This window comes from Mustela nivalis (genome assembly GCF_964662115.1).
Source record: "Mustela nivalis genome assembly, chromosome: 13".
Taxonomy (NCBI): Eukaryota; Metazoa; Chordata; class Mammalia; order Carnivora; family Mustelidae; genus Mustela; species Mustela nivalis.
The window spans coordinates 6,912,869-6,931,507 of record NC_139032.1 but is presented as its reverse complement, the minus strand read 5'-3'; the positions used below and the strand labels follow the sequence as shown (position 1 = coordinate 6,931,507).

Genomic DNA, 18,639 nt, shown 5'->3' with positions numbered 1-18,639 from the left:
AATATGTGACATGTAAATACATTTAGGTACTAGGGTCTTAGGAAAGCTTCCTGCAAAAGAAGGAGACTGAAACTTAAGCTTTATTAATTCTTGGTAAATTCACTTCGGCTTGACAGAAGAATCATATATGATTTCCAGGTGTCTGCTGGAATAACACAAGCAAAGCCCTTGAGTAAAGACATCTCCTTGTTGAAGTTCATGCCATTTACCTAAAATGTCAAGTGGTTGGGGAGCACCAGGAAGGGGAATCCTGCCCCAACTGGCTGCCTGGCTCAGGAAGCTTTTCTCCATTAGGAAAGAGAGCCCTTTCCTCTTTTAAGAAGCACCAGCCAGGTCTGGGAAGACTTTTTCAGTCCCTTTAGGTGGCACTATCATGGACCTTTGGGAGTCCCCCTAGCATGAGATCAATCAAGCAGATGAAAATAGTACAAGAGCTCTGAAAATTAAATTGTCACTAGACCCATCATAGAGTGATTTATATAGCTTTAAATAGGACTCAGATTCTTCTAAAATAATAGTCTAAGTGTCCAGGATATAATTTTAAAAAATCACTTGTTACATACCAAGAACAAGGAAAATCATAACTCAGATGAAGAAGTACACTAACCAAGATACATCAAATATTCAAATTACCCAGCAAGGATTTTTTTTTTTTTAAGTAAGCTCTATGCCCAATGTGGGGCTTGAACTCACAACCCCAAGATCAAGTGGCACATGCTCTACTGAGTGAGCCAGCCAGATGCCCTGATCCAACAGGGATTTTAAAGGAGCCAGGTTAAAATTACATAAGTAAACAATTACAAATTCTGCTGAAATAAATTAAACAATTAAATATCATGGAAGAGAAACAGCAGTTACAAAAAGAATGATGTAGAAAATATAGAGCTGAAAATACAACAGTAGAAATAAAAATTTGCTTGATGGTTTAATAGTAGAGTGGAAATGGCAGAGATAGAATCAGTGAACTTGCGGATGGGTCAACAGAATTTATCCAATTTGAACAATAAAGAAAAATAGACCAAAAATACCCCCCAAAAACTGAACAGAGACTGAGAAAATGGGAGCAATAACAAACAAATGAAAACCCAGCAACTATGTTATTGGAATCCTAATCCTAGAATAAATAGAGTGGGCTGAAGAAATAGTGGTTGAGAACTTTTCAAACTTGGTTTAAAAAAAAGAAAAGAAACAAGATGGGATTGGGAGGGAGACAAACCATAAGTGACTCTTAATCTCACAAAACAAACTGAGGGTTGCTGGGGGGAGGGGGTTTGGGAGAAGAGGGGTGGGATTATGGACATTGGGGAGGGTATGTGCTTTGGTGAGTGCTGTGAAGTGTGTAAACCTGGTGATTCACAGACCTGTACCCCTGGGGATAAAAAATATGTTTATAAAAAATAAAAAATTATAACAAAAAAAAAAAAAAACAAAAGAAAAAAAAAAAAAGAAAAAACAGGTGAGGGGGGGAAAAGGCCCTTAAACTATAGAATTAAGAAACTGAGCAAACTCCAACTATGTTAAAACTCAAAGAACTCCATGCTAAGCCATAAAATTATACTTGTGAAAACTAAAGACATGGGAAAAGTCTGGAAAACAGAGAGAATGAACACATTCACTACAGGAACCACCACTCTGAACATCAGTGGATTTCTTATCTGAAACCACTGTATGCAGAAGGATGTGCCACAACATTTTTCAAGTGCTGAAAGAAAACAGTTGTCAATATCAAATTTTACATCTGGCAAAACTATCCCTTAGGAATGAAGAGGCAATAAAAAACATTTCCAGATGAAGGAAAACTAAAAGAATTTATGGGTAGCACATCTACACTTCAAGATTGCTAAAGAATTTTATTCAAAAATAAAGAAAATGAAAAAAGAATCCATTTGGAGCATCAGAAGTTAAAAAGAAAAACCAATGCAAAGAAAAGAAATATGGGTACATGCAATAGACTATTCTCTTCATGGGTTTTGTAAATCATATTTGATGATTGAAATATACTGTGACCCTATCCTCTACTTAAGAGAATGCTATGGAGAAGTGGGGAAGGTAAAGGAAACTGAATGGAAGAAAGGATTCCACATTTCACTCAGAGTAATAAAATGTTGATGTCGGGGGCACCTGAGTGGCTCAGGTTAAGCATCTGCCATTGGCCAGGTCATGAACCCAGGGTCCTGGGATCAAGCCCAGTATCGGCCTTCCTGTTCAGCAGGGCATCTCTTTTCCCTCCCCCTGCTCTGCTCAAGTGTGTGCTCTCTCTCCCTCTCAAATAAATAAAGTCTTTTTAAAAAATTTAAAATGTTGATACCAGTAAAATGTTATGTCATATACATATTTTATAATACCCAGAGCAACTGCTATGAAAACTATACAAAGAGATATACAAGGAAAAATCACTCTACATAAATCGAGATGAAATGCTAAAAAATTTTTATGTAACTTGCAGGAAGCCAAGAAAGACAGGATTAGGAACCAGAGGAAATTAACAATAGACAGACTTAAGTTCTAATATATTAAAAATTCCCTTTAAATATAAATGGTCTAAATACAGAAATTAAAAGTACATCAAAAAACACAAGCCAACTATATGCTGCTTACAAGAAACTCACTTAAAATTTAACAACATGGGCTGGAAGTAAAAGGATGGAAAAGTACACCATGCTAATGTTAATTTTTAAAAAGCAGGACTGGCTATATTAATATTAGATAAAGTAGACTTCAGAACAGGGAGTATTATTAGAAGAAAAGAGGCACATTAGACAACAATAAGAGAATCGATCCACCAGAAAGACAACAAGCCTAATGTGTTTTCACCAAACAGCAGAGCCTCCAAAACATGTAGCAGAAATCAATATAGCTAAAAAGTAAAAGAGGCAAATTCACAATTATCGTTTAGTCTTTAATGCCCCCTCTTACCAAGCAATATAATTAATAGATGGGTCATCAGCAAAGGCCTAGAAGGTCTGTAAAGCATGACTAACCAACAAAAAATTGCTCAACAAGAGCAGAAGAGGCATTGTTCAAGCATCCCTGAAACATATACCAAATCTATCATATCTTAAGCCATAAAACAAACTTTCATATGTTTAATATAATTGAAAACATACAAAATATGTTCCCTGACCATAATGAAATCAAATGAGAAGCCAATAACAGAGAGACAAGAGGAAAATCTCCAAACACTTGGAAATTTAACCACATAATTATAAATAACTTATCAAAGAGAAAGTCTCAAAGGAAATTTTAAAATACATAGAAGAAAATAAAAATGGAAATGGAAACACTATATTAAAATACATGGGATGCAGATAAAGCAGTGTTGAGAGGGATATTTATTGTACTAAATGCTTAGAAAAGAGGAAAGGTCTCAAACCAATAATATAAATTTCTTTGTCAAGAATTTACCAGAAAAAGAGCAAAATAAGCCCAAAGCAAGCAAAGGCAATTCTTAATTCCTTCACTTTTCTTGTTACCAGGCCTATATTCCATTGTCTAGCATTATAATTATTTCCCTACAATTGTCATTAATTACTTGTCTATCTTCTTTACTTTTGTACATAGCCAGAAAAAATTTTTCTCCACATTTTTTTGCAAGATTTCCATATAACTGGAGAACATCACAGCACTATTGACCAGAGTCATTTCAAATCCATCACCAAATCTCTCAGATGATCACTTGACACTGATAAACCTATCCCAATTTTCTGGTAAATCTACCTTCCCACTATTCAGTGGACAACTTCAAATCACCAACATCCCCTTCCCCCTTTGCTCTACGCTAATAACCTCTCTGCATATATTATCCAAAAATAGTTCTACTCCAATAAGAACTGCCTCTTCTTTCACCCAGAGAGCCCATCAACCTACTTGCATCTATACACACATATTGGCCTCCCTTATAATTACAATAGAAAATTCACTGTTCCTATCTTAGCTCAACCTTTCCACTTACCCTTTTTTCCTTTTTTGAAAGGAATTTGTACTGCCATTTTTTTCTTTCTTGACTACAGTATTAATTTCTACTAGATCCTTCCCATCCAATGTAAAGCATACTCTAAGATGACCTGCTGAAACAAAGAAACAAACAAAAATTTCTACTGGATACATCCCATCCAAAGTAAAGTGTACTTTAAGATGACCCATTGAAACAAACAAACAAACAAAAAAGCAAGCAAACAAAAGTTTTCCTGCGACCCCACATCCTAACCCAGCTACTGCCCATCTCTCTCTGGGCCTCCGTAGAAAAATAGAACATTGTCTATATTCACCGTCTCCACTACCTCGCCTCCCATTTGCTCTTCAAATCATCCTAACTGGGCATTTCTCTTGACTTCTCTAATAAAATGGGCCGTATCTCACCAATGACCTCATCTGGCTAGAGCTAATGTTCACTTCTCTGAGATCATCTTACTCGAGCTCTTAACATTTTGACACGAGGTGCTATTCCCTCCTTCTTGACACACATTCCTCATTCAGTGTCCGTTCCTCACTTGGTGTTCTCTCATTTCTGGCTGCTTCAGCTCAAACCTTTTACACTTCTTTGCCCAGACCTCTACATGTTTTGGTGACCCAGGACTCTCTCATTGGCTTTCCTCCCACCTTCTGTGATCTCATCTGGGTAATTTCAGTGGTCCTAGGGCTTTAAATACCATCTTGAGCAGACAAGTCAAATTTATATCTCTAGCCTAGACCTCTCTTCAGAACTCCAAACTCCTATATTCTACTTGACATTTCAATTTAGATGTCTACTAGAAAACCCAAATGCAGTCAAGCAGAATGATTAATATCCTTTCCTGATTTGCTGCTCCAAAGTCTTCTACTTCTCACCAAACAGATTTACCATCTACCTAATGGCTCAAAACCCCCCCAAATTTATAGCTTTTGGAATCCTTGATTTTTCCTACGTTGGTGATAAAAACCAGTATTCTAATCCATCAATGGGGACTGCTGGAGCTGCTTTCACGATGTCCTATCTACTTATAGATAGGTACCTCACGATGTCCTAATCTACCCACTCACCAGCATCTCCAGTTACAACCTTAGTCCATTTCACCTACTCACCTCCCAGCTGCTTCCTAATTGACTTTCTGAATTCACTTAAAACTTTGACACAGCTAGCAGGTAATTTTAAAGCAGCAGTACCTTAAACTTCTCTAGAGTCACACACTGTATGTGAGGATTTGCTTTTACTTTGAGGCTTAAAATATATGTTAAGGGAGAAACTTGGAGAAACGTCTTCAAATGTCATTTTAGACTGGAAATATCTGAGCTTCTATTTTGAAAAGACAAAAAGCAGAAAGAGGAATAGATAACCAAAGTTTGTAGAAAATAATAAGGCAGAAAGAGGGGAATTTTGAAAGTTATCCTAACAAGCAAGAGAACAAACAGGAAGGGGTAGGGTAGGCCCTCTGCTTGAGACAGATGGTGATAACAGACGACAGCAAGAAAGCAGGACCACTGCGTTCCTGTTCTGCCTGTCTTCTGCGTCAGAGACAATGATCTTCAGACTAGAGACAGGAGAATGAACTAGTTTAAGAGGGACTGATGTCAAAGATAGGTGGGAAGATAGAGAACATCAAGTGCCCTTGCTAAGATGAACTTCAAGAGAGGGCTGGAGAGAGCAGGGGGTGAATCTTCTCAACCAGTGACTGTTCCCTCTGAGGAATGGGAGAGAAGGGAGCAGTGGGGGAAAGTGTCACAGGACTGGAGAGGAACAAAGGCAGTGCAAATTTTCAATGGAAGAAAACAGTAAATTCTGCAATTATGGATCAGTGAGCCTGACATTAATCCCTAAGCAAAATTATATAACAGATTATTAAAATGGATGGGTTTTCAAAGAGTATAAGATGAGGGCATGTAAATTCTTACAAAGGGAACTGGTATTCACTGAGACCTGGCACAGGCTCATTAAGATTAAGTTGTACCAGAGTAACCTTATTTTCTTTTTGGGTAGGTGAACCGCTACTGTTAAGAAGAGCTAATATCCTTTAGCACTTATTTGATGTGAGCCTCTAGGTTAAATGCATTATATGCATTTTCTCACTTGATCCTAAGTGTTATTTCTCCCTATTTTATTGATAAAGTACCAAAGGTTTAAGGCAGTAACTCGCCCCAGACCACATGGCTAAAACAGGTGAATATGCTTTTAAGCATAGGTTGGTACATTCCAGAATTCATGGTCTCAAACTCTGCTCTCTAATGCCACTGAAATGTACAGGACCGCTATATCCCAAGAGCGTTATTGAAATGGCACATCTGAATTATGTCCATGACCACAAGATAGACAAAGATGAACCAGCTGATGGGATACTTGGGGTGTCCATCAATGATGGAATGATTATTTTTGAAAAGCATTGAATAATGTCATTGTTTACTGAAAAAGATATCTCCAGTGATCTTACCCCAGAGCCCCATCTTTAACCTATCATTGGTTAACTTTTCATGAACAACGTGGCTCAATAGGTAAATGGCATATTATCAGATATGTGGATGACCTGAAATCTGGCTGGCTAGTACCTAACAGCGGAACTTGATTCCCCAAAGATCTCAGCACAGGGTGAATAAAATCAGAGGCATTATATTAGAGATAATTGTAAAATCTATCACTTAGGTTTTTCAAAATCTACCCAATGTCACATAGGGAAAAAAAAAAAAAAAAAAGAAGAGCTAACAAGAGTTCATGAACGGCTCCTTCTCGTGCAGTTGGTCGAGGGCAAGCTCAGTGGTATTACAGCCCCACAGTACAGAATTTCCCCAAAGCCAAAAGTCAGATAAGGAAGTTTTAGATTACATCACTGAACTGACTCTTTATTGAAAGGTTCCAAGATCACGCAGGTAGAAAAAAACAGTGCTAATAGCTCAGTCCTAGAGAGTAACACAGGGAAAATACTGGAGAATAAGCAGCCAGGAAGCTGAGCCAACGGTGAGAATTTAAAGCAGGAGAGGGAGAAAGATTTCAGTGAAATCAAACTCATTCCTGCTCTTTCTTTTTTTAATGTATACTGTCTTCTCCCTCTTATATACAGCAGAAGGCCTCCAGGTGCTTCATTGTTTTCCTTCCCTGCACTGTCAGTAGGCCTTTAATAGCTTTTGGAACAATATTATTTGGTTTACTTTATTATTTTAATGTTTAAAAAATTAGACTGTTTTCAGTTTTTTTAAAAAAAATCTTTCACATGGGCACTATTTTAGACAACTGTAGGTTGAATATGCATGTGTCCCTTGATGTTAAAGGAAGACCATTTTCCGATTATGGCAGGTGCAGTGAAGCTATCTTTTTTGTTTGGTTCCTGATAGGTATTTTGGGAAGTATAGACAGCAGCTCTCAGGAGCCTATAAAAAGCATATTTCATAGACATATGAGGAAAGAGTATGATGTGGCTATGTAATAAGCTAAGATACTTTGATATTACAGTAAATTATGTACATAAGAAGAAGAAACTGACCATCTCTCTCTACACACAGCTAAACCTGCACATGGACCAATGATTAGTTCTGACCCTTTAAGAGGACTCACAGACATCGCTGGATTGTGATGGAGAGATCTGGAACCATGTAAAATGAGAAACTCTTAAAGAATTTGGGATTTTTTTTTCTGGAAAAGACAGTAGTTGCTATTTAGCAAGCTATGAAAGTGACTAGGGTAATAATAGGTTATCAGAAGAAAGGGAAAAATCAGAGTTTTATCACTTTACCCACTAGTGTAGTGTTTCTAGCATTAGACTGGCCTGGGTATATAGCCCAGCTTCACTGCTTACTAGCTGCTTAACCTTGCTCAAGCTTTTTAACTGTTCTGTCCAGCAGTTTTCCCACCTGTATAATGGTCAAAACAATAGTACGTGTGTCATTAGGATTAAATGAATCAAGCTACCCAAAACACAGAGAATAGTGGCCAGTACCTGTTAAGCACTCCATACATTTTAGTTACCCGTAAAGCACAATAGAAATTTTCCTCTTGTTGGATAACATAAATGAATAATTAGACTTTGGATGGTGATTCCGCCAGGAAAGGTAGTGATGGGGAAAAAAAAATGATGAGGTCAGGTTTGAGAATTGAGCTGCAGAGAAATGCAGTATAATTACTAAAGTTAGGATATTTGAAAATATCTAGTGCAGTCCCTTCACCCAGCAAGATCAAACACAAACTCATTGTTATTTGATTTTTTTAAATTGGATTGTCAAGAGAGAAGTAACCTAGCCAGCCCAGGCAAACTTCTTGGACTTGGCATGTAAAGACAAGACAATAAACCTTGTTGAGAGTATTGTGTCCGTACTATTATGGAAGTTACCTCTCACTTTACTATGAACAAAGGTGGCCCATCAGAATAAATTATAGTCTTGTGGATTATCTGAAATAAGGACAATATATATAGACAGATGAAAATACTTCTATCATGAAGTAACTTTGATTACATCTCTGGGAAATTAACATTTCATGACTACTGTATTTGCTGCTCTAAATCTTCTTCCCCAAAATGACAAATTTGAGAAATAGGAGCTTTTTATTTGACAGAGAAAATGCTAGATAGCAGTTACCGGTGTTAGGCTAGATTCTCTGGGCCCCAGGGTCTCCTGATTCCTTCATTCCTTAAGCAGATTTTTTATTGAACATCTACTAAGTGCCAAGGAAAGAACAAACACAAAGCCCCAAGGAAAGAACAAACACAAAGGAGACAATGTTGCTGCTCTCATAGAATCCACAATCTAGTGAGAAGACACACTCAAGAAGCAGAAAGAAGTCCAGGAAGTGGATATCACAGAAAGTGTTAGAGGAGAACTTAATAGGGCATAAACACGGGACAAAACTAGGTGGTTACTTTGGATTGAGTGGTCAAGGAGCCGACATCTCAACTGAGATAGGAATGACAATAAGCATCCAGAACTATGAGGATCAAGAAAAAAATATCATTCTAAGAAAAGGAAACAGCACATAGACTCTTAGGTGAGAGAGAAGGCCAGTTTGGCTGAAAGGCTATGGCCAGGGTGGGTGATGTGTATGGGACGTTCAGAGATGCAGAGTCCAGATCACTCATGGCATGGTCGGACAAGGTAAGAAATTCAGACTGTAGAGGTGCCTGGGTGGCTCAGTCAGTTCAGCCTCTGCCTTCAGCTCAGGTCATGATCCCAGGGTCCTGGGACTGAGCCCTGCATTGGGCTCCCTGCTCGTCAGGGACTCTCCTTCTCCCTCGGCTTCTCCCCACGATTCATGCTCACTCTTTCTCTTTCTCAAAATAAATTAAATAAAATATTAAAAAAAAAAAAAAAGACAAGGCAAGGCATTAAAACTGTAACTACAATCAGAAGCCAGGCACTTGATGAATTTTAAGCAAAGGAATGACACGATCAGATTATATTCATATGAATCAATCTTGCTATTCCATGGAGATTAGGTTACAGAAATAAGCAAGCAAACTAGGAGATCAATTGGAAGGTTGTAGCAATAGTTTAGGCAAAGACATGGAGATGACTTAGAGATAAGATAATGGACATAAAGAGAAATAGATCTGGGGTAGTTTTTGGAGTTAGAAGTGATAGAATTTGGGGATATATTAGAGAAATAAAGAGCTAAATTATGGATGTGTTCTTCTAAGTTTTTGGCCTGAGAAACCTAGTAGAAATGGTGCCGTTTTCACATATTTCCTAGTTTGGAGAAGTTCTCTCATGGACAAATTAAGTTTTAAACCTCTATTAGCCACTCAAGAAGAGCTGTCACATATGAATTTGGGTATCTGAATCTAAATTTCAGAGAAGAGGTGACAAATGAAAGATACTGATTTGAAAAACTTGAAACTACCTGAAGCCATGAGAATGGGAGGAACCACTTAAGGGAACAGGGCCAAGTCACTGGGCCAATGGTACTCCAAAATTTAGAGATTAGGGTAGAAGAAGAGGAGGAGCCAGAACACAAGACTGAGAAGGTTGAACCAGTGAGTTGGGAGGAAAGGCGGAAGAGATGCTACGCAGGAAGCCAAGAAAAGAAATAATGTCGAGGGGGGAATGGCCAGTTGTGTTGCATGCTGGTTAATGAAATAGAGTCCTCCAGATTTGGCAGTTCCACTGGAATGGTGGGTACCGAAGCTCAACTAGAATGAACTAAGGAGAGAATGTGAGGTGAGGAAAGGAGGAGAGCAGCGACTGGCCGGAGGACACGTCTAGACCGTGTCATGAGCACAGCCCTCTGCAACTGGGCTTACTCAGAATACTGAAGAGCTCAAAAAAAGGCTCATAATAATAATGAGGGCATTTGTGCACCTGTTTGTGATTTGGACCAGGTGACCTTGGAAATACCCATCATATCATGATGTTCTAGAATTTTTTTTATTCTACAGTATTTATCAGACACTGCTCTCTTGCTTCCCTAAATTGTCAGAGCAGTGTCCCCCACCTGATCCCTCGGCAACCTTACCAAGGACAGATAAATTATTTTCATTAGACTTTATAAAATACTGGAAATAGCTCTTGAATTTTTATTACTTTCTCGGTAGACTCTAGATTGGGAAAAATTGACCTCATTCAACTGTCTCATCATGTAGATAAGGCAATTAAGGCTCTGAGAAGTGAAATGACCAGTCAAATGCAAAATTCAAAGATAATAGCAAAGTGAGGGGCTAGAACCCACGTCACCTCATTTCAGGTCTCACCATCTCATTACTTCTCCATTTTTGGCTCATAACTCTTTGATTTTTATAAACTCTCGGCTCACAATAGGAACTTTCAAAGTTGTGTGAAAATAACAAAATAAAAAGCAAGCAAGCAAACAAACAAACAACCCCCCCCCCCAAATTCTCCAGTTTAGAGAACTGAAGTTCTTTTTTGAGGCATGAGCTAAGGCGTTCATTCCTCCAGCTGCTGGAGTATTGGCCATGGATGGCTCCCAGCCGAGCCTTCTCTGGGAACTGTCAAGTCATAGGGTTAGATGGACCATTATAAGGTGGAAGTGGTAAATCCAGAATTAAACGTCAGCAGGATAAAGAGTATAATCAAACTGCATTGGCATCTTTCCCTCAGCAAACCTGTGGTCACATGATGGGTTCCAGATGATGAGCTTACGGAGGAGGGAAAAGCCCAACAGGTAGTTCAGAGATGGGTCATCCTGACACGCAGTGCTGTTGCACTACACCTTCACTCCAGGGTGTCTCTAAAAGAAAACTGTGAAGGGAAATCCTCACAATAGGCAGAGCTTTGAACAGACATGGTCAAAGGACAGAGCAATGGACAGACATTGCATCTGGTCATCCACCCTGATGGAAAGAAGGATGGACCAAAATGACACCACATACCAATTCATGAACAGAGGAAAATGATTTAGCTGGTTGTTTAGGGACCTAGAAAAAGAGAAATTAGCAGACTGGCGACAAGGGCATCTGGGTAAGATTTCTGTGGGTGGGCCTATAGGAATGAGCCCAAGTGTGAAGATCTTTGTACCAGAGCATCCTGCTCTCCTTCATCATTCTTTGTAGAAGAAGCACTGAACAATGAAAAATACAGAATGGCATGGCCAGTTGCCATCAGTTAGCCTCTGTTATTAGCCATTCCAGTGCTGGCATAATGGTCACATACACAGAGAAGTCCCAGTAGCAGGGAGGGAGGCTATTCTCAGGCCCAGCATGGCCCCGACTCACCGAGGCTGATCTTGCTCCTGCCAGTGCCAAGCATCCCAGCCCCCCAGCAATGGAGACCAATGCTAAGTTCTGATATGGCATAACCTTCAAGGATACCCACCAGCTAGGCAATCAACTGACCACTCTAAGGCACTTCTGTTCTGCAAGAAGCAGCAGCAATTCACCTTGGCTGGCTGGAATCAAAAGACATTTCAGGCATGGGTTTGCCTTGTCAGTCCATAGGATCTAAGCACCATAATTCAAGGGCCTACAGGATATTTGATCCACTGACATGGGATCTTGCACAACATCACATAGGCTTAAGACCATGAAGGAGATATTACAGTCAACACGTGACTGTGGGATCCACTGGTTTGATGATACCGCACCACCCATAGGTTGCCAGTCTAGGGTGATGGGGGAGCCTTTAGAAAGTGTCATGGAGGCACCTGCTTGAAGCTGAGACTCTACAACAATAGGGGGCTTATGCTATGTTCCCAATAGGTAGAATATATGGGTCTGGGACACAAGAACAGGAAGTAGGAGTATCTTTGTTCACCATTCTTCTGAGTGACCAACTTGTAGAATTTGTGCTTCACATCACTACAACTCGAAACAATGCAGGTCTTGATGTTCTGACCCCCAGAGGCAGACATGTTCTATCAAAAGATACAACAAGAATCCCATTCAACTTTCAATTAAAGCTACTGCTGTCCCTTTAGTGTCCTCATGATGAGAAGAAAGTAGCGTAGAGGGAAAGGAGTCACCATCCTGACATGGCTGGTTGACTGTGAGCATCAGCAGGAGGCAGGGCAACTGCTTCACCATGAGGGCAGAAAGAGTATCTTTGGTACCCAGGCAGTACCCTGGGGAATCTCTTGGTATACTGCATTGCCCATTTCGACAATGACTGGGTGAGTGCAACAGCCATGGCCTAAAAATATCATGGTCCCACGGGGCTCAGACCCGTAAGAGATGAGGGTATGGGTCACCCCATCATATAAGCCACTTAGACCAGCAGAAATGTTGGCCAAGACTAAGTGAAATCTATAATAAATATTAGAGTAAGGATACAGCAAAAAAAACTTAATAAAATATGTAAGTGGAATCAAGCAGCACAGGAATTAGACTTAAGACAGTATGTGACCCAGGATTCCTTGTCCAGGACTAAGGAATTCGTTACCTCAGTTGCGGGTAATAATGGCAACTAATGGCTTTCAGTTGAATTTTTACCTGTGAATTGCCCTAGCTAAAAGAGTTGCCTTGCCCAAGGTCACATCTATTCCTGGGGCACAGTCCCTATCTAATGAGGGGTGATAAAGGAGTTCATGGACTCAGGCCCTTTGCCTTAAGGAGGGACAGATCTGAAGGTTCATCCCAGCTCCAGAGCTCCCAGGCTCTTTGCTGAAACTTCAGGATAGTTCTGCTCCTACTTTGACTCAAACTGCTTCCTGACCCAGCCATGTAAGGGGACTCACCAATGAAATCACTGCACATAACACAGATCTCTTTCTTAGAATCCGTTTCTCAGGGACAGCTAATTCAAAAAGCAAAAACCATGTGAGATACTATCTCTAACCATGAGAATAATATTCTAATAGAAACTTTCACGATATTGGGAAAATTGGGTTATGACAGTTGTAAAATATTTGCTCCCACTTTTATAAAACAAATTTGTATAAATAAATGTAAATATATCCTGAGAAGGAGCATAACATCGTGAGATATTAACAGTAGCTATCGTTGGGCACTAGGCTCAAGATGTTTTTCTGTATTTTTAATAATCAATACTAGACATGTTTATTTTAAGCAGATAAAGTGAAATACTTGAGGATAATATATGTAGAAAAATAGATGCATATATAAAACAGAAATTCATAGAGACAAGAAACAAGATAATTACTCTCTATCCCAGAAGACTCTTGATTTAAGAATGGGAAACCATCTCTTCCCTAATTCATCCACTGCCTCTACTGAAGTTGCCAGGTGAGGCAGACAGACTGGAAACTCACCCACAGGAGTGCAATTTCTCCGTCCCACGGTCACTCTATATGTAGCCTTTGGAGGAACTGCCAGATTGTTTATCAAAGTGGCTGCACCATTTTCCGTTCAGTACTCATAAGTCACATTATTTTTCTACCCTTGGTTCAAGCACGTTTCTCTTTGGGTCTGAATATTCTGCCACATACAGATTAGTTATTTCTCTTAGATGGGTCTGCGCAGGTTCCAACCAAGTGAAAGGCTAGAGAAAGTCTTTGCTTCCCAAGGCACCATCCATGTGCTGGGAACGAGTCAAATATGCTGGTTTTTCTTCAAGACGCACGCTCAGCAATTAGAGGATTTCCCTCGCTGTTCCCACCCAGCCAGGTTGGGTGTGCTCATTAGCCAACCCACTCCAGAATCACTACATCAAAAGTGGGAGCTTTTCTCATTGGCTTGCTTATCTCCACGATCTTCTCAAAGAAAAGAACCTCGTTATTATCCACTCGATTGCTTTACCTTGCATAGGGAGCCAAATATCAATAAAAACCAGAAACTGTGAAAATTGTTAGCCAGGGCAAGGTTGTTTTGCTTGCTATTAAAAAAAATATGCTACTTAAATTTTATAAGCAGGTGATCCTTACTTTTCTTTTCTCCTCTCCCAAAGCTGGATCATCACCAAATTTGTTAGGAAATTCGCCATATACTGTGGTTGACCATCAAGTTCAATCCCCGGGTTCTCAGCAGCAATTCTCACCTGATAAAAGGAAGCATACAATTCTCAAAACCATTTTTCTGGTACAAAAATTTAAGTGGGGGAAATTATGATTTATTCAAGTGGCAAGAAGGAGCACAATGGTCACAATGTCTTCAACAGTTTCACAGAAAATGCAGAAAAACAGTTTCAAGTGGGTGTTCTTTGATCAACTCTAAATAAAAACCAAATGAATCTCATCAAAATATATTTTCTGTGAAGATTTTTTTTGAGGACACTAATCAAATGGAGTTCAAGAGCAACGTGGCTGCATTTAATGAGATTTCAAACTCCACTAATTTGAAGTGGTGTGGTTATAAAACATTAATAAAGCCTGTACATATATAGTTTGATATAATTTATATCTTTTCCAATCATGAAAAATAATCAAGCATTACATAATTCAAAGCTGACTGGATGCATACAGTATAAACTGTGTTTTTTCTATTTTCTTTAGGGGGTGACAGATTAGCTGCTGAACAGACCCACCATCTTTCATTGGATTTATTGAAACTTAGCGTTGGCCTCTACAGATTGGAAATAAGTGAGGTTTCTAGGAATATAGCATTCATATTAATGTAACTACCCTGTGTCTAGCTTTCCAGTGTCCTGTCTTCTTAGAAGGAGAAATCCTTAATCTTTTAGAGACATGGATACTGTGTACTATGTACTATGTTTGTATGTACTATGTACCATGATGTTAATATGTTACATATTATATATTCCTTAGCCACTAGATAAAGTCCTGGCTGAACATCAGACTTACTTGGAAAATTATTTATAAGCTATAACTGGTCATGAGTATTATAGAAATAATATTTTTCAGTCATTTCTGAATACATAATATTTTTACTTAGCTCAGATTTCAGAAGATACAAAAGGTTACGCTATGATAAAATTTCTCTCCCACTCCTATCTGCTAACCACCCAGCTCTTTGCTATAGAGGCAAAACCAGTATTATCAGCTTTTTGTGCAGCTTTCCAGAGATATTTCATGCATATATAAGCAAATAGGTATATTCATCCTTCTTTTTAGCAGCACTGGTGGCAAATGATACACACTCTCAGATTTTTCACTTAAAGTATCTTGAAGATCAGCCCATATCCGTACATAAAGTTCCTGATTCCCTTTTTGCAAACACATTGTATATTATGGTATGTGTGGGCCATAAATTTAGTCTACCTGGAAAGCTTTTAAAAATACATGTTCCTGGGCCCGCCCATAGGACTATAGAACCAGAATCCAGGGGCTAAGTTTGGGGAAGATGTATTTTTAATCAGCTCCCCAGGTAACTGTTACCCATTCAGCCCCATATCTTCCTGCAGATTGGCTCTGGGGAATTATCATTTTAGGTTATCTATTCTGAATATCACTATTTCCAGCTCAGCTTTTCATTGGGGCTAAAAAGCAGAGGTTTTATTTTCTGAAAAGAGCCCAACTCATCATTAGGACGTTTCTGATTGAAAAGAGGTATATACTGCTTATTTCTAGATTTATAGAACCTTTAAAGCAGGAGGAAAAAAAAAAAGACTCCTATAGATTGCTGCCAGTAAAGTTACCAATTGATTTGTCCCCTATCACTCTCAGCTGAAATGATTCTCTGTGAGTTTCAACTTTTCCTCTGTTTTACCTAACTCCCCTCAGCAGCTCTGTTTTCCCTCTACTCAGCAGCTCTCAGGGGGAGCAGAGGCATCAGAATAATGACAACCACAGTACAGGCTCTGATCAAGTCCCCAGGAGAAGTGTACCTACCTCACCCGTGGATAAAGACTGATTTTAATTCTCCAAGAAGGCCATGAAAATCTCCTGGGTCATCCCTATATTCATTCGGTCAAGGGTAAATGATTTATTTTTTATCAAACAGAAGAATCAAAGGCAAATGATAGCACTTCTGTATCTTCTCTTCTCCCTCTCACTCGTATATAACATGTTTCCCCCCGCCTAGTTGCTTGTGTACAAGATCATCTATCATCCAATGGTTTCTCATTACATTTGTATTAAAACTCCTCTTCCAATCCTCTCCTAAACTGAACCTTTCATTTTTTTAATGTTTGCTTCCTTTCTGGTTCAATCAGGTTTATTATCAGTGGGAAGGCTTCAGGGAAATGGTCCATCCCCTGAATTTGCCTGGGGGTCTTGCAAGTAGCTTTAGAGCCCCTACTATAAGTGATACTTTGTTTCCATTTCAGTAATTTGAAAAAACAAATAGATCAATTGTTTTAAACAGCTAAAATAAAAGATATGGTGTTCCTTACTGCTTTGGATTCTCAGCATCTTAATCAATGGTAGTGACCTTGGAGATGGATTTTATGAAAGCAGGAAAGGAACTAACATGTATCGATTGCATTCTACATAGATTATTTAAACTAATGGTATAAGGTGTATTCATATGTCCCCATTTTATAGATGAAGAGTTTAAGACTCAAAGAGGTGAAGTAATTTACCCAAATCCCACATCTGGTGAGCGGCATTGCTAAGGCTGGAAACTAGTTCTGATTCCAAAAATGATGCTGCTTCTACTAAATCATGTTTACTATCTAGACAAATTATATAATTTAGAGGCACATTTGCTAGAAGAAAATAGTAAACATATTTAGATAAAACCTATTCGATATTTCATTATGAATCCCCAAACTGGATAATTGAGGTGATTCAATTTCCTAGACAAGCATTTCTGTGGCTGAATGGATAATTATTGAACCTATTGTGCTATCAGATCATTCAGATCACGTGCTATTGAAGAGAGCCGTTATTCTAAATATAGTACTATACGTAAATTGCGCATTGAGTTTAGTTAGAATAGTTTTAGCTCTGAGTGTAGCAGCTCCTTGAGCAAGGCTCCAAATGGAAAAGTGTTTGCACTCATGCATTGTTCTATACTAAATCTACTCAAACCTTAAAAGTGGATATATGGATTTAAATATTGGCTTTAAACATGGATCACTGACACACACTAATGCTTCTATGGCAACATCACATCGAGAAAGATCAACCTCAATAAGACCTTTTTTTAATCTAAAAACAACAACAAAACACACACACACACATAAAAATTTGTTTTAAGGACATTGCTTATCTGTTTTGAACCTCTCTGGGTTGTGAAAATTTCTGCCCGTTTTCTCAGGAAAGCAGAATCTTTCCCTGTTGCCTTTTGCTTTTGTGTCACTGGTGGAAACCAAGTCACAAGGCTGCCCCAAGTCTGAGGATAGAAAATATTTTGCAGAAGTGGGCAAGTGGGTGTGAATTGAGTAGCCCAGCGACTGAGTTTGCCAGAAGGCCCAGGAACTGTACTTGGCTGGGAGAAGGGACTTGAATTAATTATTGGGTGCTACGAGGGTGCTATCTTAGGTAAATTCCATATAGTGCAAAGTGCCTGCTTTGCTTATTAATGACCTTTAGCTCAGATTTTCCCTAAGTCTTATCCTTGGAATAAGATTCAGCGAGATTCTCTCAAGGTTCTATGACCACAACTTAATAAGGTCAAATTAGAATTGACTTACTATCTTGTTAAAATATATTCATACATTAAGTTATAAGCAATTTCTCTCTGTCTCGAAACCCCTGTTGCCAGTGTATGCCTCAACACAGTTATTGCTCTTTTTTAATTTTCTTTCCTTTTCTTTCAGATCATAAATGCTATATTTTGTATGAAATTATAGCATGCCAGACTCCCTGACTCTAATTTCTCTTTATTCCAATTCCCTCAAAGAATATAAATCCTAGACATGATTTTATTATCATTTGAGATTAAAGTCATAGGACTTCTTCATTGATCCTTTCCTTCCAACTATTTTTATTTTTTGACATTTAAATTATTTTTTAATTTATTTAAGTAATATGTGCGTATAGTTTATGAAATCAAATAGTCCTAAAATTTTGTAACAAAAATAGTGGCTCCATGCCTCACCTCTCTCTTCCTTAGGGGTCCTAGTCTCATATTTAAACATCTCCTGATCTGTAAATAATATCTTTATCTTGCCCCCTGTTCTTCAACTTTTATTTTTAGGTTATAAAATTTTATAAAATTTTTATTTTATGTCATAAAATTTCAAACATATTTAAAGATTTATTTATTTGTTTTAGGGGGGAGACAGAGGGACAGAGGGAGAGGGAGAGAGAATGCTAAGCAGACTCCACTCTGAGCGCAGAGCCCAACACCAGGCTCAATCTCACAACCCTGGGATCATGACCTGAGCTGAAATCAAGAGTGAGACACTTAACCAGTTGATCCACCCAGGCACCCCCCAAAATTTTAAACATATTTAACAATAACAAATACAATTAACCCTCATGAACCCATCATT

The 18,639-nt window shown here is 38.7% G+C and overlaps 1 protein-coding gene across 6 annotated transcripts in view; it reads right to left on the bottom strand.

The window, feature by feature from the left end:
* RFX3 (regulatory factor X3) overlaps positions 1-18,639 on the bottom strand; it is a 440,711-nt gene that overhangs the window by 326,574 nt on the left and 95,498 nt on the right. For all 6 annotated transcript variants that reach the window (XM_082694397.1, XM_082694413.1, XM_082694414.1 and 3 more), the window contains one exon: positions 14,225-14,337. The gene's annotated coding sequence lies outside the window, so the exon portion shown is untranslated. The remainder of the gene's footprint in view (positions 1-14,224; positions 14,338-18,639) is intronic.